Here is a 20,681-nt window from a genome sequence, read left to right as displayed (position 1 = left end):
CACTTACCCCTCGCATTCCAAGCAACTGCTGATAAAGTATAGAGGAAATCGTGCAAACATATGAGGGGAACTGTGCTCCTTCAGTCAAACCAGCAAGCTTGTTTCTGTAGTGTAGTGGTTATCACGTTTGCCTCACACGCGAAAGGTCCCCGGTTTGAGACCGGGCAGAAACACTTGGCAGCAGCAGCTTTTGTGTTTGCTCCCTAAAACCTCAGTCACTCTCAATGCACACTTAGACAGAAATGACCTTTAAAAACTTGTGACCTGTGTAAAACGTGCTTTACTATTGCAGGACGCTAAAAAGTTATCTGCATCCCTCGGTGGTCGTGCATGTGCATTGTTTCTTGTTCTGTTTTTTTTTTTTTTTCTGGGCCATGTTATATTGTGGGGCCTTTAAAGCTGTGACTTTGATAGGAACATTGCAAGCGGCAAAATCAACAAGTGCAGACTGAAGAGTCCGACCTGCACACTGTTTTGGCTGTCAGGATGGCCGAGTGGTCTAAGGCGCCAGACTCAAGAGAGCTTGATCTTCAGTGAAGCTGAGCCTTCTGGTCTCTTCATGGAGGCGTGGGTTCAAATCCCACTTCTGACAGGTGTATTTTCTTCCCTTAAATCTTGCTCTGCTTGCAGAGCCAGCTCCTCACACCACTATCTTTGGAAGCTGCTGTGGCATGTGAGGAGAAATCCACCAACCCATCGGCTGGGCCCTCAATCAAAATTCTGTGTATTACTGGAAGGGGCGTCTCAGGCACACCTTCTGTTAGAGCTGCACTTTATGACAGTAACTACCATGCTGGTTTCTACTTAAGCAGTTGATTCTATCGTTTGAAGTGAGGCTCTCCTGCCACCTTTTGGGCAAAGAAGACACTGCCCCTGCAACAACACAGGCAGACAAGCTCAAACTAGGTTTCTTGGTTAGGTGGGCGGAGCATATTGGCAATGGTGCCTCCTCGTGACTTGCAATTTACATGAAGAAGACAGAGAGGCAGCTGGGAGTAGGCAGTACCCATGAACCCCTGAACACTGTCTTGCGACTAGCACACAATTCTGAAATGAGGCGGGGGAAAGGAGGTGATTTCCCCATCAAGGGCCATTCCGGGAAATCAGCCACCCTGCGTCTCCCAGGTGAGTGTTTCAGGCCTATGAGCCACTAATATCGATCTCGCCTAATCGAGCGCTGATCGAGCAAGTGTGCTTGAATCCAAGAGGCATGCTCCTCTGGCTCAAGAGCTAGCAGGCCCTTCAGTGCTTCTGGTTGGGAAGTCTAAGGTGCAAGGGTCCATGACTTGCAGCGGGTTACAACTACCAGAAAGGGTCTGCTTTTCACTTCAGTGCCCTAGTTCAGCTCACTGGCACAGGGCATTTTGACTACCTCTTGCCTTGCTAGAGACAAACAAAAAATCCTTGACAGAAAACATCAATTGCTATGGCACGCTTAGAGAGAGAGAGCCTCCAAATGGCCCTGCTTTTCGGAAAGACGCTTCAGAAGATGTTTCAAATGACTATGCAGCGGCAGTCTAGTTGGTATAGGGGTATGATTCTCGCTTCGGGTGTGAGAGGACCTCGGTTCAAATCCCAGACAAACCCCTACCTTTATAGGTTCAGTCTGTGTTTTAAACAGGAGTATTTCTGCTTTTCACTCTTGTAAGATGTCATGTTGCAATGCAATACATGCTTTATACTGGCGTCGAGACGGTTCAGCATCATGAAGGTATGCGAGATTTCTTTGCAACTGCTTTTCTGTGCTGGAGCAGCAGTGCTCGTAGGAACATTAAATGCACAGTGCTTCTCCATGGTAATTTTGGGTCCAGTTCTAAAATCACCACTTGGAATGAAAGTGATCCCAGTTCCTTTCTTCCAAGGGAAGAGATCGTGTTCCGGAAGGCTCAGCTTTGAGCGTCATGAACATTGGCCCTCATCCTTGCATCCCAGTCCAATGCATAGCCACATAAAGCAAGCAGGTGTGTCTGTTTCCATAGTGTGGTGGTTCCAGTACAATGCATAGCCACATGAAGCAAGCCGGCAAGTGTGTCTGTTTGTCTAGTGTAGTGGTTATCATGCGCACCTCACATGCGAAAGGTCCCTGGTTCGAGTCGCTGGGCTTTTTCACAGTATTTGCATTTCCTGCCTCACCTGACAGGCAAGCTGAGATAAAAGAGACTGTGTCTATCCCTCACCATCGTGAGGTACTACGCTCCTGGGGCATCTGTCACAGCTCACCAAGAGGAGTTGCGCCAGCTTACGGCAGTCAGTTGCTCACTGTTTGACCTTTGCAATGAAGCCTGAGCCTACAGCATTCAAGCCAGCCAAGGAAGGAAGGTACGAGAGCGAAAATAGCTTTCCTGCCCTCACCAAGAACACACACCTTGAGCAAATAAAGTGCCAGACTTACAAGGCCCTATCGCCACCGGAGCATCACTTTTAGTGACGCCCCGGTGGCACTATGCACTGCGCGGTATTTACAAGATGGCGTTCAGCCACTTTTTGTGGCTTAACACCACCTTGTAAATACGGCCCCTTAGCACGCAGCGCGTTCCCTGGAAGGGGCGTGCAATGGGTGTTGTTGGGAGTGTGCCACAGCAACACCATAGCATTTTGATGCTGCTCCAGATTTAGGAGTTGGCGTAAATCTGCGTCAGCACCAAAATCCAACGCCATCCCAGGGGTGTCGTTAGAGTGGCGCACTGAGGAGAAATGTTTTCATTTCTCCTTGTTTTTGCTCTTTCTATGTGTGATGCATTCTGCAGCACACATAGAAGTAAGAGCAAATCACCATTGAAGATTTTTTTTTTGGGCAGGAAGGTGTCCCATCCTGCACAAAAACAATTTCCCCCTCAACGCAGTCATCCTTGTACCATGGTGCAAGAACGGCTGCGTTGGCGCTCAGCAGCTAATTTAGAGCTGGCGCAGGGGGAAGCACAGGGGTGCGCTGTATTCTACTAAATACGGCACTTCCCTGCATTTTGAAAATGACGGCGCGTGGGGCTTGCAAATTTGGCACAGCGTCGCGCTTAGTCATTTTCTTCTAAATCTGGGCCAAAATGTCTAAAGGATAGAGGCTTTTTATGTCATGTTCGATGAAGACCATGCAAATGACTCTAGTCGTACTGCAGAAGAGAGCACCATGTGCAGTTTCTTGCTTTGGGATGTAGTCTCCCACTCTCTGTCACCAACCCTCCGAGCAGGGTCGGAGCCGTTGCATTTCTGTGCCCAGGCTCGTTGGTCTAGGGGTATGATTCTCGCTTAGGGTGCGAGAGGTCCCAGGTTCAAATCCCGGACGAGCCCATTTTAGCGGAAAACAATCAAATCCTGCTCAAAATACACAACCCCTCAACATTTCTCATTCCACTCGAAGCATTGTTGCGCAAAACATATTTTTTGCCTCAGGCGAAAAATGGATTACAATGCCTTGGCTTCCTTCCTGCTTGCTCTCAGTGCGCACTGTGTGATGATTTCACAGGCTCTCCTTCCTGGCATTTAGGCATCAGATATTTGTCTGTCTCTGCCCGCAGCTGTGGGATTTTTCAGGACGTCTGAGTGTATGCATGCTGGCTGACACCGCTGCAATTTTCACACTTACCCCTCGCATTCCAAGCAACTGCTGATAAAGTATAGAGGAAATCGTGCAAACATATGAGGGGAACTGTGCTCCTTCAGTCAAACCAGCAAGCTTGTTTCTGTAGTGTAGTGGTTATCACGTTTGCCTCACACGCGAAAGGTCCCCGGTTTGAGACCGGGCAGAAACACTTGGCAGCAGCAGCTTTTGTGTTTGCTCCCTAAAACCTCAGTCACTCTCAATGCACACTTAGACAGAAATGACCTTTAAAAACTTGAAACCTGTGTAAAACGTGCTTTACTATTGCAGGACGCTAAAAAGTTATCTGCATCCCTCGGTGGTCGTGCATGTGCATTGTTTCTTGTTCTGTTTTTTTTTTTTTTTCTTGGCCATGTTATATTGTGGGGCCTTTAAAGCTGTGACTTTGATAGGAACATTGCAAGCGGCAAAATCAACAAGTGCAGACTGAAGAGTCCGACCTGCACACTGTTTTGGCTGTCAGGATGGCCGAGTGGTCTAAGGCGCCAGACTCAAGAGAGCTTGATCTTCAGTGAAGCTGAGCCTTCTGGTCTCTTCATGGAGGCGTGGGTTCAAATCCCACTTCTGACAGGTGTATTTTCTTCCCTTAAATCTTGCTCTGCTTGCATAGCCAGCTCCTCACACCACTATCTTTGGAAGCTGCTGTGGCATGTGAGGAGAAATCCACCAACCCATCGGCTGGGCCCTCAATCAAAATTCTGTGTATTACTGGAAGGGGCGTCTCAGGCACACCTTCTGTTAGAGCTGCACTTTATGACAGTAACTACCATGCTGGTTTCTACTTAAGCAGTTGATTCTATCGTTTGAAGTGAGGCTCTCCTGCCACCTTTTGGGCAAAGAAGACACTGCCCCTGCAACAACACAGGCAGACAAGCTCAAACTAGGTTTCTTGGTTAGGTGGGCGGAGCATATTGGCAATGGTGCCTCCTCGTGACTTGCAATTTACATGAAGAAGACAGAGAGGCAGCTGGGAGTAGGCAGTACCCATGAACCCCTGAACACTGTCTTGCGACTAGCACACAATTCTGAAATGAGGCGGGGGAAAGGAGGTGATTTCCCCATCAAGGGCCATTCCGGGAAATCAGCCACCCTGCGTCTCCCAGGTGAGTGTTTCAGGCCTATGAGCCACTAATATCGATCTCGCCTAATCGAGCGCTGATCGAGCAAGTGTGCTTGAATCAAAGAGGCATGCTCCTCTGGCTCAAGAGCTAGCAGGCCCTTCAGTGCTTCTGGTTGGGAAGTCTAAGGTGCAAGGGTCCATGACTTGCAGCGGGTTACAACTACCAGAAAGGGTCTGCTTTTCACATCAGTGCCCTAGTTCAGCTCACTGGCACAGGGCATTTTGACTACCTCTTGCCTTGCTAGAGACAAACAAAAAATCCTTGACAGAAAACATCAATTGCTATGGCACGCTTAGAGAGAGAGAGCCTCCAAATGGCCCTGCTTTTCGGAAAGACGCTTCAGAAGATGTTTCAAATGACTATGCAGCGGCAGTCTAGTTGGTATAGGGGTATGATTCTCGCTTCGGGTGTGAGAGGACCTCGGTTCAAATCCCAGACAAACCCCTACCTTTATAGGTTCAGTCTGTGTTTTAAACAGGAGTATTTCTGCTTTTCACTCTTGTAAGATGTCATGTTGCAATGCAATACATGCTTTATACTGGCGTCGAGACGGTTCAGCATCATGAAGGTATGCGAGATTTCTTTGCAACTGCTTTTCTGTGCTGGAGCAGCAGTGCTCGTAGGAACATTAAATGCACAGTGCTTCTCCATGGTAATTTCGGGTCCAGTTCTAAAATCACCTCTTGGAATGAAAGTGATCCCAGTTCCTTTCTTCCAAGGGAAGAGATCGTGTTCCGGAAGGCTCAGCTTTGAGCGTCATGAACATTGGCCCTCATCCTTGCATCCCAGTCCAATGCATAGCCACATAAAGCAAGCAGGTGTGTCTGTTTCCATAGTGTGGTGGTTCCAGTACAATGCATAGCCACATGAAGCAAGCCGGCAAGTGTGTCTGTTTGTCTAGTGTAGTGGTTATCATGCGCACCTCACATGCGAAAGGTCCCTGGTTCGAGTCGCTGGGCTTTTTCACAGTATTTGCATTTCCTGCCTCACCTGACAGGCAAGCTGAGATAAAAGAGACTGTGTCTATCCCTCACCATCGTGAGGTACTACGCTCCTGGGGCATCTGTCACAGCTCACCAAGAGGAGTTGCGCCAGCTTACGGCAGTCAGTTGCTCACTGTTTGACCTTTGCAATGAAGCCTGAGCCTACAGCATTCAAGCCAGCCAAGGAAGGAAGGTACGAGAGCGAAAATAGCTTTCCTGCCCTCACCAAGAACACACACCTTGAGCAAATAAAGTGCCAGACTTACAAGGCCCTATCGCCACCGGAGCATCACTTTTAGTGACGCCCCGGTGGCACTATGCACTGCGCGGTATTTACAAGATGGCGTTCAGCCACTTTTTGTGGCTTAACACCACCTTGTAAATACGGCCCCTTAGCACGCAGCGCGTTCCCTGGAAGGGGCGTGCAATGGGTGTTGTTGGGAGTGTGCCACAGCAACACCATAGCATTTTGATGCTGCTCCAGATTTAGGAGTTGGCGTAAATCTGCGTCAGCACCAAAATCCAACGCCATCCCAGGGGTGTCGTTAGAGTGGCGCACTGAGGAGAAATGTTTTCATTTCTCCTTGTTTTTGCTCTTTCTATGTGTGATGCATTCTGCAGCACACATAGAAGTAAGAGCAAATCACCATTGAAGATTTTTTTTTTGGGCAGGAAGGTGTCCCTTCCTGCACAAAAACAATTTCCCCCTCAACGCAGTCATCCTTGTACCATGGTGCAAGAACGGCTGCGTTGGCGCTCAGCAGCTAATTTAGAGCTGGCGCAGGGGGAAGCACAGGGGTGCGCTGTATTCTACTAAATACGGCGCTTCCCTGCATTTTGAAAATGACGGCGCGTGGGGCTTGCAAATTTGGCACAGCGTCGCGCTTAGTCATTTTCTTCTAAATCTGGGCCAAAATGTCTAAAGGATAGAGGCTTTTTATGTCATGTTCGATGAAGACCATGCAAATGACTCTAGTCGTACTGCAGAAGAGAGCACCATGTGCAGTTTCTTGCTTTGGGATGTAGTCTCCCACTCTCTGTCACCAACCCTCCGAGCAGGGTCGGAGCCGTTGCATTTCTGTGCCCAGGCTCGTTGGTCTAGGGGTATGATTCTTGCTTAGGGTGCGAGAGGTCCCAGGTTCAAATCCCGGACGAGCCCATTTTAGCGGAAAACAATCAAATCCTGCTCAAAATACACAACCCCTCAACATTTCTCATTCCACTCGAAGCATTGTTGCGCAAAACATATTTTTTGCCTCAGGCGAAAAATGGATTACAATGCCTTGGCTTCCTTCCTGCTTGCTCTCAGTGCGCACTGTGTGATGATTTCACAGGCTCTCCTTCCTGGCATTTAGGCATCAGATATTTGTCTGTCTCTGCCCGCAGCTGTGGGATTTTTCAGGACGTCTGAGTGTATGCATGCTGGCTGACACCGCTGCAATTTTCACACTTACCCCTCGCATTCCAAGCAACTGCTGATAAAGTATAGAGGAAATCGTGCAAACATATGAGGGGAACTGTGCTCCTTCAGTCAAACCAGCAAGCTTGTTTCTGTAGTGTAGTGGTTATCACGTTTGCCTCACACGCGAAAGGTCCCCGGTTCGAGACCGGGCAGAAACACTTGGCAGCAGCAGCTTTTGTGTTTGCTCCCTAAAACCTCAGTCACTCTCAATGCACACTTAGACAGAAATGACCTTTAAAAACTTGTGACCTGTGTAAAACGTGCTTTACTATTGCAGGACGCTAAAAAGTTATCTGCATCCCTCGGTGGTCGTGCATGTGCATTGTTTCTTGTTCTGTTTTTTTTTTTTTTTCTTGGCCATGTTATATTGTGGGGCCTTTAAAGCTGTGACTTTGATAGGAACATTGCAAGCGGCAAAATCAACAAGTGCAGACTGAAGAGTCCGACCTGCACACTGTTTTGGCTGTCAGGATCGCCGAGTGGTCTAAGGTGCCAGACTCAAGAGAGCTTGATCTTCAGTGAAGCTGAGCCTTCTGGTCTCTTCATGGAGGCGTGGGTTCAAATCCCACTTCTGACAGGTGTATTTTCTTCCCTTAAATCTTGCTCTGCTTGCAGAGCCAGCTCCTCACACCACTATCTTTGGAAGCTGCTGTGGCATGTGAGGAGAAATCCACCAACCCATCGGCTGGGCCCTCAATCAAAATTCTGTGTATTACTGGAAGGGGCGTCTCAGGCACACCTTCTGTTAGAGCTGCACTTTATGACAGTAACTACCATGCTGGTTTCTACTTAAGCAGTTGATTCTATTGTTTGAAGTGAGGCTCTCCTGCCACCTTTTGGGCAAAGAAGACACTGCCCCTGCAACAACACAGGCAGACAAGCTCAAACTAGGTTTCTTGGTTAGGTGGGCGGAGCATATTGGCAATGGTGCCTCCTCGTGACTTGCAATTTACATGAAGAAGACAGAGAGGCAGCTGGGAGTAGGCAGTACCCATGAACCCCTGAACACTGTCTTGCGACTAGCACACAATTCTGAAATGAGGCGGGGGAAAGGAGGTGATTTCCCCATCAAGGGCCATTCCGGGAAATCAGCCACCCTGCGTCTCCCAGGTGAGTGTTTCAGGCCTATGAGCCACTAATATAAATCTCGCCTTATCGAGCCTCATCTAGCGCTGATCGAGCAAGTGTGCTTGAATCCAAGAGGCATGCTCCTCTGGCTCAAGAGCTAGGAGGCCCTTCAGTGCTTCTGGTTGTGAAGTCTAAGGTGCAAGGGTCCATGACTTGCAGCGGGTTACAACTACCAGAAAGGGTCTGCTTTTCACATCAGTGCCCTAGTTCAGCTCACTGGCACAGGGCATTTTGACTACCTCTTGCCTTGCTAGAGACAAACAAAAAATCCTTGACAGAAAACATCAATTGCTATGGCACGCTTAGAGAGAGAGAGCCTCCAAATGGCCCTGCTTTTCGGAAAGACGCTTCAGAAGATGTTTCAAATGACTATGCAGAGGCAGTCTAGTTGGTATAGGGGTATGATTCTCGCTTCGGGTGTGAGAGGAGCTCGGTTCAAATCCCACACAAACCCCTACCTTTATAGGTTCAGTCTGTGTTTTAAACAGGAGTATTTCTGCTTTTCACTCTTGTAAGATGTCATGTTGCAATGCAATACATGCTTTATACTGGCGTCGAGACGGTTCAGCATCATGAAGGTATGCGAGATTTCTTTGCAACTGCTTTTCTGTGCTGGAGCAGCAGTGCTCGTAGGAACATTAAATGCACAGTGCTTCTCCATGGTAATTTCGGGTCCAGTTCTGAAATCACCTCTTGGAATGAAAGTGATCGCAGTTCCTTTCTTCCAAGGGAAGAGATCGTGTTCCGGAAGGCTCAGCTTTGAGCGCCATGAACATTGGCCCTCATCCTTGCATCCCAGTCCAATGCATAGCCACATAAAGCAAGCAGGTGTGTCTGTTTCCATAGTGTGGTGGTTCCAGTACAATGCATAGCCACATGAAGCAAGCCGGCAAGTGTGTCTGTTTGTCTAGTGTAGTGGTTATCATGCGCACCTCACATGCGAAAGGTCCCTGGTTCGAGTCGCTGGGCTTTTTCACAGTATTTGCATTTCCTGCCTCACCTGACAGGCAAGCTGAGATAAAAGAGACTGTGTCTATCCCTCACCATCGTGAGGTACTACGCTCCTGGGGCATCTGTCACAGCTCACCAAGAGGAGTTGCGCCAGCTTACGGCAGTCAGTTGCTCACTGTTTGACCTTTGCAATGAAGCCTGAGCCTACAGCATTCAAGCCAGCCAAGGAAGGAAGGTACGAGAGCGAAAATAGCTTTCCTGCCCTCACCAAGAACACACACCTTGAGCAAATAAAGTGCCAGACTTACAAGGCCCTATCGCCACCGGAGCATCACTTTTAGTGACGCCCCGGTGGCACTATGCACTGCGCGGTATTTACAAGATGGCGTTCAGCCACTTTTTGTGGCTTAACACCACCTTGTAAATACGGCCCCTTAGCACGCAGCGCGTTCCCTGGAAGGGGCGTGCAATGGGTGTTGTTGGGAGTGTGCCACAGCAACACCATAGCATTTTGATGCTGCTCCAGATTTAGGAGTTGGCGTAAATCTGCGTCAGCACCAAAATCCAACGCCATCCCAGGGGTGTCGTTAGAGTGGCGCACTGAGGAGAAATGTTTTCATTTCTCCTTGTTTTTGCTCTTTCTATGTGTGATGCATTCTGCAGCACACATAGAAGTAAGAGCAAATCACCATTGAAGATTTTTTTTTTGAGCAGGAAGGTGTCCCTTCCTGCACAAAAACAATTTCCCCCTCAACGCAGTCATCCTTGTACCATGGTGCAAGAACGGCTGCGTTGGCGCTCAGCAGCTAATTTAGAGCTGGCACAGGGGGAAGCACAGGGGTGTGCTGTATTCTACTAAATACGGCGCTTCCCTGCATTTTGAAAATGACGGTGCGTGGGGCTTGCAAATTTGGCACAGCGTCGCGCTTAGTCATTTTCTTGTAAATCTGGGCCAAAATGTCTAAAGGATAGAGGCTTTTTATGTCATGTTCGATGAAGACCATGCAAATGACTCTAGTCGTACTGCAGAAGAGAGCACCATGTGCAGTTTCTTGCTTTGGGATGTAGTCTCCCACTCTCTGTCACCAACCCTCCGAGCAGGGTCGGAGCCGTTGCATTTCTGTGCCCAGGCTCGTTGGTCTAGGGGTATGATTCTCGCGTAGGGTGCGAGAGATCCCAGGTTCAAATCCCGGACGAGCCCATTTTAGCGGAAAACAATCAAATCCTGCTCAAAATACACAACCCCTCAACATTTCTCATTCCACTCGAAGCATTGTTGCGCAAAACATATTTTTTGCCTCAGGCGAAAAATGGATTACAATGCCTTGGCTTCCTTCCTGCTTGCTCTCAGTGCGCCCTGTGTGATGATTTCACAGGCTCTCCTTCCTGGCATTTAGGCATCAGATATTTGTCTGTCTCTGCCCGCAGCTGTGGGATTTTTCAGGACGTCTGAGTGTATGCATGCTGGCTGACACCGCTGCAATTTTCACACTTACCCCTCGCATTCCAAGCAACTGCTGATAAAGTATAGAGGAAATCGTGCAAACATATGAGGGGAACTGTGCTCCTTCAGTCAAACCAGCAAGCTTGTTTCTGTAGTGTAGTGGTTATCACGTTCGCCTCACACGCGAAAGGTCCCCGGTTCGAGACTGGGCAGAAACACTTGGCAGCAGCAGCTTTTGTGTTTGCTCCCTAAAACCTCAGTCTCTCTCAATGCACACTTAGACAGAAATGACCTTTAAAAACTTGTGACCTGTGTAAAACGTGCTTTACTATTGCAGGACGCTAAAAAGTTATCTGCATCCCTCGGTGGTCGTGCATGTGCATTGTTTCTTGTTCTGTTTTTTTTTTTTTTTCTTGGCCATGTTATATTGTGGGGCCTTTAAAGCTGTGACTTTGATAGGAACATTGCAAGCGGCAAAATCAACAAGTGCAGACTGAAGAGTCCGACCTGCACACTGTTTTGGCTGTCAGGATGGCCGAGTGGTCTAAGGCGCCAGACTCAAGAGAGCTTGATCTTCAGTGAAGCTGAGCCTTCTGGTCTCTTCATGGAGGCGTGGGTTCAAATCCCACTTCTGACAGGTGTATTTTCTTCCCTTAAATCTTGCTCTGCTTGCAGAGCCAGCTCCTCACACCACTATCTTTGGAAGCTGCTGTGGCATGTGAGGAGAAATCCACCAACCCATCGGCTGGGCCCTCAATCAAAATTCTGTATATTACTGGAAGGGTCGTCTCAGGCACACCTTCTGTTAGAGCTGCACTTTATGACAGTAACTACCATGCTGGTTTCTACTTAAGCAGTTGATTCTATCGTTTGAAGTGATGCTCTCCTGCCACCTTTTGGGCAAAGAAGACACTGCCCCTGCAACAACACAGGCAGACAAGCTCAAACTAGGTTTCTTGGTTAGGTGGGCGGAGCATATTGGCAATGGTGCCTCCTCGTGACTTGCAATTTACATGAAGAAGACAGAGAGGCAGCTGGGAGTAGGCAGTACCCATGAACCCCTGAACACTGTCTTGCGACTAGCACACAATTCTGAAATGAGGCGGGGGAAAGGAGGTGATTTCCCCATCAAGGGCCATTCCGGGAAATTAGCCACCCTGCGTCTCCCAGGTGAGTGTTTCAGGCCTATGAGCCACTAATATCGATCTCGCCTGATCGAGCGCTGATCGAGCAAGTGTGCTTGAATCCAAGAGGCATGCTCCTCTGGCTCAAGAGCTAGCAGGCCCTTCAGTGCTTCTGGTTGGGAAGTCTAAGGTGCAAGGGTCCATGACTTGCAGCGGGTTACAACTACCAGAAAGGGTCTGCTTTTCACATCAGTGCCCTAGTTCAGCTCACTGGCACAGGGCATTTTGACTACCTCTTGCCTTGCTAGAGACAAACAAAAAATCCTTGACAGAAAACATCAATTGCTATGGCACGCTTAGAGAGAGAGAACCTCCAAATGGCCCTGCTTTTCGGAAAGACGCTTCAGAAGATGTTTCAAATGACTATGCAGCGGCAGTCTAGTTGGTATAGGGGTATGATTCTCGCTTCGGGTGTGAGAGGACCTCGGTTCAAATCCCAGACAAACCCCTACCTTTATAGGTTCAGTCTGTGTTTTAAACAGGAGTATTTCTGCTTTTCACTCTTGTAAGATGTCATGTTGCAATGCAATACATGCTTTATACTGGCGTCTAGACGGTTCAGCATCATGAAGGTATGCGAGATTTCTTTGCAACTGCTTTTCTGTGCTGGAGCAGCAGTGCTCGTAGGAACATTAAATGCACAGTGCTTCTCCATGGTAATTTCGGGTCCAGTTCTGAAATCACCTCTTGGAATGAAAGTGATCCCAGTTCCTTTCTTCCAAGGGAAGAGATCGTGTTCCGGAAGGCTCAGCTTTGAGCGTCATGAACATTGGCCCTCATCCTTGCATCCCAGTCCAATGCATAGCCACATAAAGCAAGCAGGTGTGTCTGTTTCCATAGTGTGGTGGTTCCAGTACAATGCATAGCCACATGAAGCAAGCCGGCAAGTGTGTCTGTTTGTCTAGTGTAGTGGTTATCATGCGCACCTCACATGCGAAAGGTCCCTGGTTCGAGTCGCTGGGCTTTTTCACAGTATTTGCATTTCCTGCCTCACCTGACAGGCAAGCTGAGATAAAAGAGACTGTGTCTATCCCTCACCATCGTGAGGTACTACGCTCCTGGGGCATCTGTCACAGCTCACCAAGAGGAGTTGCGCCAGCTTACGGCAGTCAGTTGCTCACTGTTTGACCTTTGCAATGAAGCCTGAGCCTACAGCATTCAAGCCAGCCAAGGAAGGAAGGTACGAGAGCGAAAATAGCTTTCCTGCCTTCACCAAGAACACACACCTTGAGCAAATAAAGTGCCAGACTTACAAGGCCCTATCGCCACCGGAGCATCACTTTTAGTGACGCCCCGGTGGCACTATGCACTGCGCGGTATTTACAAGATGGCGTTCAGCCACTTTTTGTGGCTTAACACCACCTTGTAAATACGGCCCCTTAGCACGCAGCGCGTTCCCTGGAAGGGGCGTGCAATGGGTGTTGTTGGGAGTGTGCCACAGCAACACCATAGCATTTTGATGCTGCTCCAGATTTAGGAGTTGGCGTAAATCTGCGTCAGCACCAAAATCCAACGCCATCCCAGGGGTGTCGTTAGAGTGGCGCACTGAGGAGAAATGTTTTCATTTCTCCTTGTTTTTGCTCTTTCTATGTGTGATGCATTCTGCAGCACACATAGAAGTAAGAGCAAATCACCATTGAAGATTTGTTTTTTGGGCAGGAAGGTGTCCCTTCCTGCACAAAAACAATTTCCCCCTCAACGCAGTCATCCTTGTACCATGGTGCAAGAACGGCTGCGTTGGCGCTCAGCAGCTAATTTAGAGCTGGCGCAGGGGGAAGCACAGGGGTGCGCTGTATTCTACTAAATACGGCGCTTCCCTGCATTTTGAAAATGACGGCGCGTGGGGCTTGCAAATTTGGCACAGCGTCGCGCTTAGTCATTTTCTTGTAAATCTGGGCCAAAATGTCTAAAGGATAGAGGCTTTTTATGTCATGTTCGATGAAGACCATGCAAATGACTCTAGTCGTACTGCAGAAGAGAGCACCATGTGCAGTTTCTTGCTTTGGGATGTAGTCTCCCACTCTCTGTCACCAACCCTCCGAGCAGGGTCGGAGCCGTTGCATTTCTGTGCCCAGGCTCGTTGGTCTAGGGGTATGATTCTCGCTTAGGGTGCGAGAGGTCCCAGGTTCAAATCCCGGACGAGCCCATTTTAGCAGAAAACAATCAAATCCTGCTCAAAATACACAACCCCTCAACATTTCTCATTCCACTCGAAGCATTGTTGCGCAAAACATATTTTTTGCCTCAGGCGAAAAATGGATTACAATGCCTTGGCTTCCTTCCTGCTTGCTCTCAGTGCGCACTGTGTGATGATTTCACAGGCTCTCCTTCCTGGCATTTAGGCATCAGATATTTGTCTGTCTCTGCCCGCAGCTGTGGGATTTTTCAGGACGTCTGAGTGTATGCATGCTGGCTGACACCGCTGCAATTTTCACACTTACCCCTCGCATTCCAAGCAACTGCTGATAAAGTATAGAGGAAATCGTGCAAACATATGAGGGGAACTGTGCTCCTTCAGTCAAACCAGCAAGCTTGTTTCTGTAGTGTAGTGGTTATCACGTTCGCCTCACACGCGAAAGGTCCCCGGTTCGAGACCGGGCAGAAACACTTGGCAGCAGCAGCTTTTGTGTTTGCTCCCTAAAACCTCAGTCACTCTCAATGCACACTTAGACAGAAATGACCTTTAAAAACTTGTGACCTGTGTAAAACGTGCTTTACTATTGCAGGACGCTAAAAAGTTATCTGCATCCCTCGGTGGTCGTGCATGTGCATTGTTTCTTGTTCTGTTTTTTTTTTTTTTTCTTGGCCATGTTATATTGTGGGGCCTTTAAAGCTGTGACTTTGATAGGAACATTGCAAGCGGCAAAATCAACAAGTGCAGACTGAAGAGTCCGACCTGCACACTGTTTTGGCTGTCAGGATGGCCGAGTGGTCTAAGGCGCCAGACTCAAGAGAGCTTGATCTTCAGTGAAGCTGAGCCTTCTGGTCTCTTCATGGAGGCGTGGGTTCAAATCCCACTTCTGACAGGTGTATTTTCTTCCCTTAAATCTTGCTCTGCTTGCAGAGCCAGCTCCTCACACCACTATCTTTGGAAGCTGCTGTGGCATGTGAGGAGAAATCCACCAACCCATCGGCTGGGCCCTCAATCAAAATTCTGTGTATTACTGGAAGGGGCGTCTCAGGCACACCTTCTGTTAGAGCTGCACTTTATGACAGTAACTACCATGCTGGTTTCTACTTAAGCAGTTGATTCTATCGTTTGAAGTGAGGCTCTCCTGCCACCTTTTGGGCAAAGAAGACACTGCCCCTGCAACAACACAGGCAGACAAGCTCAAACTAGGTTTCTTGGTTAGGTGGGCGGAGCATATTGGCAATGGTGCCTCCTCGTGACTTGCAATTTACATGAAGAAGACAGAGAGGCAGCTGGGAGTAGGCAGTACCCATGAACCCCTGAACACTGTCTTGCGACTAGCACACAATTCTGAAATGAGGCGGGGGAAAGGAGGTGATTTCCCCATCAAGGGCCATTCCGGGAAATCAGCCACCCTGCGTCTCCCAGGTGAGTGTTTCAGGCCTATGAGCCACTAATATCGATCTCGCCTAATCGAGCGCTGATCGAGCAAGTGTGCTTGAATCCAAGAGGCATGCTCCTCTGGCTCAAGAGCTAGCAGGCCCTTCAGTGCTTCTGGTTGGGAAGTCTAAGGTGCAAGGGTCCATGATTTGCAGCGGGTTACAACTACCAGAAAGGGTCTGCTTTTCACATCAGTGCCCTAGTTCAGCTCACTGGCAAAGGGCATTTTGACTACCTCTTGCCTTGCTAGAGACAAACAAAAAATCCTTGACAGAAAACATCAATTGCTATGGCACGCTTAGAGAGAGAGAGCCTCCAAATGGCCCTGCTTTTCGGAAAGACGCTTCAGAAGATGTTTCAAATGACTATGCAGCGGCAGTCTAGTTGGTATAGGGGTATGATTCTCGCTTCGGGTGTGAGAGGACCTCGGTTCAAATCCCAGACAAACCCCTACCTTTATAGGTTCAGTCTGTGTTTTAAACAGGAGTATTTCTGCTTTTCACTCTTGTAAGATGTCATGTTGCAATGCAATACATGCTTTATACTGGCGTCGAGACGGTTCAGCATCATGAAGGTATGCGAGATTTCTTTGCAACTGCTTTTCTGTGCTGGAGCAGCAGTGCTCGTAGGAACATTAAATGCACAGTGCTTCTCCATGGTAATTTCGGGTCCAGTTCTGAAATCACCTCTTGGAATGAAAGTGATCCCAGTTCCTTTCTTCCAAGGGAAGAGATCGTGTTCCGGAAGGCTCAGCTTTGAGCGTCATGAACATTGGCCCTCATCCTTGCATCCCAGTCCAATGCATAGCCACATAAAGCAAGCAGGTGTGTCTGTTTCCATAGTGTGGTGGTTCCAGTACAATGCATAGCCACATGAAGCAAGCCGGCAAGTGTGTCTGTTTGTCTAGTGTAGTGGTTATCATGCGCACCTCACATGCGAAAGGTCCCTGGTTCGAGTCGCTGGGCTTTTTCACAGTATTTGCATTTCCTGCCTCACCTGACAGGCAAGCTGAGATAAAAGAGACTGTGTCTATCCCTCACCATCGTGAGGTACTACGCTCCTGGGGCATCTGTCACAGCTCACCAAGAGGAGTTGCGCCAGCTTACGGCAGTCAGTTGCTCACTGTTTGACCTTTGCAATGAAGCCTGAGCCTACAGCATTCAAGCCAGCCAAGGAAGGAAGGTACGAGAGCGAAAATAGCTTTCCTGCCCTCACCAAGAACACACACCTTGAGCAAATAAAGTGCCAGACTTACAAGGCCCTATCGCCACCGGAGCATCACTTTTAGTGACGCCCCGGTGGCACTATGCACTGCGCGGTATTTACAAGATGGCGTTCAGCCACTTTTTGTGGCTTAACACCACCTTGTAAATACGGCCCCTTAGCACGCAGCGCGTTCCCTGGAAGGGGCGTGCAATGGGTGTTGTTGGGAGTGTGCCACAGCAACACCATAGCATTTTGATGCTGCTCCAGATTTAGGAGTTGGCGTAAATCTGCGTCAGCACCAAAATCCAACGCCATCCCAGGGGTGTCGTTAGAGTGGCGCACTGAGGAGAAATGTTTTCATTTCTCCTTGTTTTTGCTCTTTCTATGTGTGATGCATTCTGCAGCACACATAGAAGTAAGAGCAAATCACCATTGAAGATTTTTTTTTTGGGCAGGAAGGTGTCCCTTCCTGCACAAAAACAATTTCCCCCTCAACGCAGTCATCCTTGTACCATGGTGCAAGAACGGCTGCGTTGGCGCTCAACAGCTAATTTAGAGCTGGCGCAGGGGGAAGCACAGGGGTGCGCTGTATTCTACTAAATACGGCGCTTCCCTGCATTTTGAAAATGACGGCGCGTGGGGCTTGCAAATTTGGCACAGCGTCGCGCTTAGTCATTTTCTTGTAAATCTGGGCCAAAATGTCTAAAGGATAGAGGCTTTTTATGTCATGTTCGATGAAGACCATGCAAATGACTCTAGTCGTACTGCAGAAGAGAGCACCATGTGCAGTTTCTTGCTTTGGGATGTAGTCTCCCACTCTCTGTCACCAACCCTCCGAGCAGGGTCGGAGCCGTTGCATTTCTGTGCCCAGGCTCGTTGGTCTAGGGGTATGATTCTCGCTTAGGGTGCGAGAGGTCCCAGGTTCAAATCCCGGACGAGCCCATTTTAGCGGAAAACAATCAAATCCTGCTCAAAATACACAACCCCTCAACATTTCTCATTCCACTCGAAGCATTGTTGCGCAAAACATATTTTTTGCCTCAGGCGAAAAATGGATTACAATGCCTTGGCTTCCTTCCTGCTTGCTCTCAGTGCGCCCTGTGTGATGATTTCACAGGCTCTCCTTCCTGGCATTTAGGCATCAGATATTTGTCTGTCTCTGCCCGCAGCTGTGGGATTTTTCAGGACGTCTGAGTGTATGCATGCTGGCTGACACCGCTGCAATTTTCACACTTACCCCTCGCATTCCAAGCAACTGCTGATTAAGTATAGAGGAAATCGTGCAAACATATGAGGGGAACTGTGCTCCTTCAGTCAAACCAGCAAGCTTGTTTCTGTAGTGTAGTGGTTATCACGTTCGCCTCACACGCGAAAGGTCCCCGGTTCGAGACCGGGCAGAAACACTTGGCAGCAGCAGCTTTTGTGTTTGCTCCCTAAAACCTCAGTCTCTCTCAATGCACACTTAGACAGAAATGACCTTTAAAAACTTGTGACCTGTGTAAAACGTGCTTTACTATTGCAGGACGCTAAAAAGTTATCTGCATCCCTCGGTGGTCGTGCATGTGCATTGTTTCTTGTTCTGTTTTTTTTTTTTTTTCTTGGCCATGTTATATTGTGGGGCCTTTAAAGCTGTGACTTTGATAGGAACATTGCAAGCGGCAAAATCAACAAGTGCAGACTGAAGAGTCCGACCTGCACACTGTTTTGGCTGTCAGGATGGCCGAGTGGTCTAAGGCGCCAGACTCAAGAGAGCTTGATCTTCAGTGAAGCTGAGCCTTCTGGTCTCTTCATGGAGGCGTGGGTTCAAATCCCACTTCTGACAGGTGTATTTTCTTCCCTTAAATCTTGCTCTGCTTGCAGAGCCAGCTCCTCACACCACTATCTTTGGAAGCTGCTGTGGCATGTGAGGAGAAATCCACCAACCCATCGGCTGGGCCCTCAATCAAAATTCTGTGTATTACTGGAAGGGGCGTCTCAGGCACACCTTCTGTTAGAGCTGCACTTTATGACAGTAACTACCATGCTGGTTTCTACTTAAGCAGTTGATTCTATTGTTTGAAGTGAGGCTCTACTGCCACCTTTTGGGCAAAGAAGACACTGCCCCTGCAACAACACAGGCAGACAAGCTCAAACTAGGTTTCTTGGTTAGGTGGGCGGAGCATATTGGCAATGGTGCCTCCTCGTGACTTGCAATTTACATGAAGAAGACAGAGAGGCAGCTGGGAGTAGGCAGTACCCATGAACCCCTGAACACTGTCTTGCGACTAGCACACAATTCTGAAATGAGGCGGGGGGAAGGAGGTGATTTCCCCATCAAGGGCCATTCCGGGAAATAAGCCACCCTGCGTCTCCCAGGTGAGTGTTTCAGGCCTATGAGCCACTAATATAAATCTCGCCTGATCGAGCGCTGATCGAGCAAGTGTGCTTGAATCCAAGAGGCATGCTCCTCTGGCTCAAGAGCTAGCAGGCCCTTCAGTGCTTCTGGTTGGGAAGTCTAAGGTGCAAGGGTCCATGACTTGCAGCGGGTTACAACTACCAGAAAGGGTCTGCTTTTCACATCAGTGCCCTAGTTCAGCTCACTGGCACAGGGCATTTTGACTACCTCTTGCCTTGCTAGAGACAAACAAAAAATCCTTGACAGAAAACATCAATTGCTATGGCACGCTTAGAGAGAGAGAGCCTCCAAATGGCCCTGCTTTTCGGAAAGACGCTTCAGAAGATGTTTCAAATGACTATGCAGCGGCAGTCTAGTTGGTATAGGGGTATGATTCTCGCTTCGGGTGTGAGAGGAGCTCGGTTCAAATCCCACACAAACCCCTACCTTTATAGGTTCAGTCTGTGTTTTAAACAGGAGTATTTCTGCTTTTCACTCTTGTAAGATGTCATGTTGCAATGCAATACATGCTTTATACTGGCGTCGAGACGGTTCAGCATCATGAAGGTATGCGAGATTTCTTTGCAACTGCTTTTCTGTGCTGGAGCAGCAGTGCTCGTAGGAACATTAAATGCACAGTGCTTCTCCATGGTAATTTCGGGTCCAGTTCTGAAATCACCTCTTGGAATGAAAGTGATCGCAGTTCCTTTCTTCCAAGGGAAGAGATCGTGTTCCGGAAGGCTCAGCTTTGAGCGTCATGAACATTGGCCCTCATCCTTGCATCCCAGTCCAATGCATAGCCACATAAAGCAAGCAGGTGTGTCTGTTTCCATAGTGTGGTGGTTCCAGTACAATGCATAGCCACATGAAGCAAGCCGGCAAGTGTGTCTGTTTGTCTAGTGTAGTGGTTATCATGCGCACCTCACATGCGAAAGGTCCCTGGTTCGAGTCGCTGGGCTTTTTCACAGTATTTGCATTTCCTGCCTCACCTGACAGGCAAGCTGAGATAAAAGAGACTGTGTCTATCCCTCACCATCGTGAGGTACTACGCTCCTGGGGCATCTGTCACAGCTCACCAAGAGGAGTTGCGCCAGCTTACGGCAGTCAGTTGCTCACTGTTTGACCTTTGCAATGAAGCCTGAGCCTACAGCATTCAAGCCAGCCAAGGAAGGAAGGTACGAGAGCGAAAATAGCTTTCCTGCCCTCACCAAGAACACACACCTTGAGCAAATAAAGTGCCAGACTTACAAGGCCCTATCGCCACCGGAGCATCACTTTTAGTGACGCCCCGGTGGCACTATGCACTGCGCGGTATTTACAAGATGGCGTTCAGCCACTTTTTGTGGCTTAACACCACCTTGTAAATACGGCCCCTTAGCACGCAGCGCGTTCCCTGGAAGGGGCGTGCAATGGGTGTTGTTGGGAGTGTGCCACAGCAACACCATAGCATGTTGATGCTGCTCCAGATTTAGGAGTTGGCGTAAATCTGCGTCAGCACCAAAATCCAACGCCATCCCAGGGGTGTCGTTAGAGTGGCGCACTGAGGAGAAATGTTTTCATTTCTCCTTGTTTTTGCTCTTTCTATGTGTGATGCATTCTGCAGCACACATAGAAGTAAGAGCAAATCACCATTGAAGATTTTTTTTTTGGGCAGGAAGGTGT

General features: G+C 48.7%; 13 non-coding genes across 13 annotated transcripts; all 13 read left to right on the top strand.

Annotated features, from left to right (window-relative positions):
• Window positions 1–100: 100 nt before the first annotated feature.
• Window positions 101–173, top strand: TRNAV-CAC (transfer RNA valine (anticodon CAC)). Its single transcript has one exon. It is a non-coding gene; the product is annotated as a tRNA-Val (tRNA).
• A 307-nt stretch (window positions 174–480) lies between these two features.
• Window positions 481–592, top strand: TRNAL-CAA (transfer RNA leucine (anticodon CAA)). Its single transcript has 2 exons — window positions 481–518; window positions 547–592. It is a non-coding gene; the product is annotated as a tRNA-Leu (tRNA).
• A 3,081-nt stretch (window positions 593–3,673) lies between these two features.
• Window positions 3,674–3,746, top strand: TRNAV-CAC (transfer RNA valine (anticodon CAC)). Its single transcript has one exon. It is a non-coding gene; the product is annotated as a tRNA-Val (tRNA).
• Window positions 3,747–4,053: 307 nt separating this feature from the next.
• Window positions 4,054–4,165, top strand: TRNAL-CAA (transfer RNA leucine (anticodon CAA)). Its single transcript has 2 exons — window positions 4,054–4,091; window positions 4,120–4,165. It is a non-coding gene; the product is annotated as a tRNA-Leu (tRNA).
• Window positions 4,166–7,246: 3,081 nt separating this feature from the next.
• On the top strand, window positions 7,247–7,319 carry TRNAV-CAC (transfer RNA valine (anticodon CAC)). Its single transcript has one exon. It is a non-coding gene; the product is annotated as a tRNA-Val (tRNA).
• Window positions 7,320–10,829: 3,510 nt separating this feature from the next.
• TRNAV-CAC (transfer RNA valine (anticodon CAC)) lies at window positions 10,830–10,902 on the top strand. The gene has a single exon. It is a non-coding gene; the product is annotated as a tRNA-Val (tRNA).
• Window positions 10,903–11,209: 307 nt separating this feature from the next.
• Window positions 11,210–11,321, top strand: TRNAL-CAA (transfer RNA leucine (anticodon CAA)). Its single transcript has 2 exons — window positions 11,210–11,247; window positions 11,276–11,321. It is a non-coding gene; the product is annotated as a tRNA-Leu (tRNA).
• Window positions 11,322–13,942: 2,621 nt separating this feature from the next.
• On the top strand, window positions 13,943–14,014 carry TRNAP-AGG (transfer RNA proline (anticodon AGG)). The gene has a single exon. It is a non-coding gene; the product is annotated as a tRNA-Pro (tRNA).
• Window positions 14,015–14,402: 388 nt separating this feature from the next.
• Window positions 14,403–14,475, top strand: TRNAV-CAC (transfer RNA valine (anticodon CAC)). Its single transcript has one exon. It is a non-coding gene; the product is annotated as a tRNA-Val (tRNA).
• A 307-nt stretch (window positions 14,476–14,782) lies between these two features.
• On the top strand, window positions 14,783–14,894 carry TRNAL-CAA (transfer RNA leucine (anticodon CAA)). The gene is made up of 2 exons: window positions 14,783–14,820; window positions 14,849–14,894. It is a non-coding gene; the product is annotated as a tRNA-Leu (tRNA).
• A 2,621-nt stretch (window positions 14,895–17,515) lies between these two features.
• Window positions 17,516–17,587, top strand: TRNAP-AGG (transfer RNA proline (anticodon AGG)). The gene has a single exon. It is a non-coding gene; the product is annotated as a tRNA-Pro (tRNA).
• A 388-nt stretch (window positions 17,588–17,975) lies between these two features.
• On the top strand, window positions 17,976–18,048 carry TRNAV-CAC (transfer RNA valine (anticodon CAC)). Its single transcript has one exon. It is a non-coding gene; the product is annotated as a tRNA-Val (tRNA).
• A 307-nt stretch (window positions 18,049–18,355) lies between these two features.
• Window positions 18,356–18,467, top strand: TRNAL-CAA (transfer RNA leucine (anticodon CAA)). The gene is made up of 2 exons: window positions 18,356–18,393; window positions 18,422–18,467. It is a non-coding gene; the product is annotated as a tRNA-Leu (tRNA).
• The last annotated feature ends 2,214 nt before the right edge of the window (window positions 18,468–20,681 follow it).

The sequence above is a fragment of the Pleurodeles waltl genome, chromosome 10 (genome assembly GCF_031143425.1).
Source record: "Pleurodeles waltl isolate 20211129_DDA chromosome 10, aPleWal1.hap1.20221129, whole genome shotgun sequence".
NCBI lineage: Eukaryota > Metazoa > Chordata > Amphibia > Caudata > Salamandridae > Pleurodeles > Pleurodeles waltl.
Note: the sequence above shows the minus strand (reverse complement) of the source record. Positions and strands in the feature narration are given on the sequence as shown.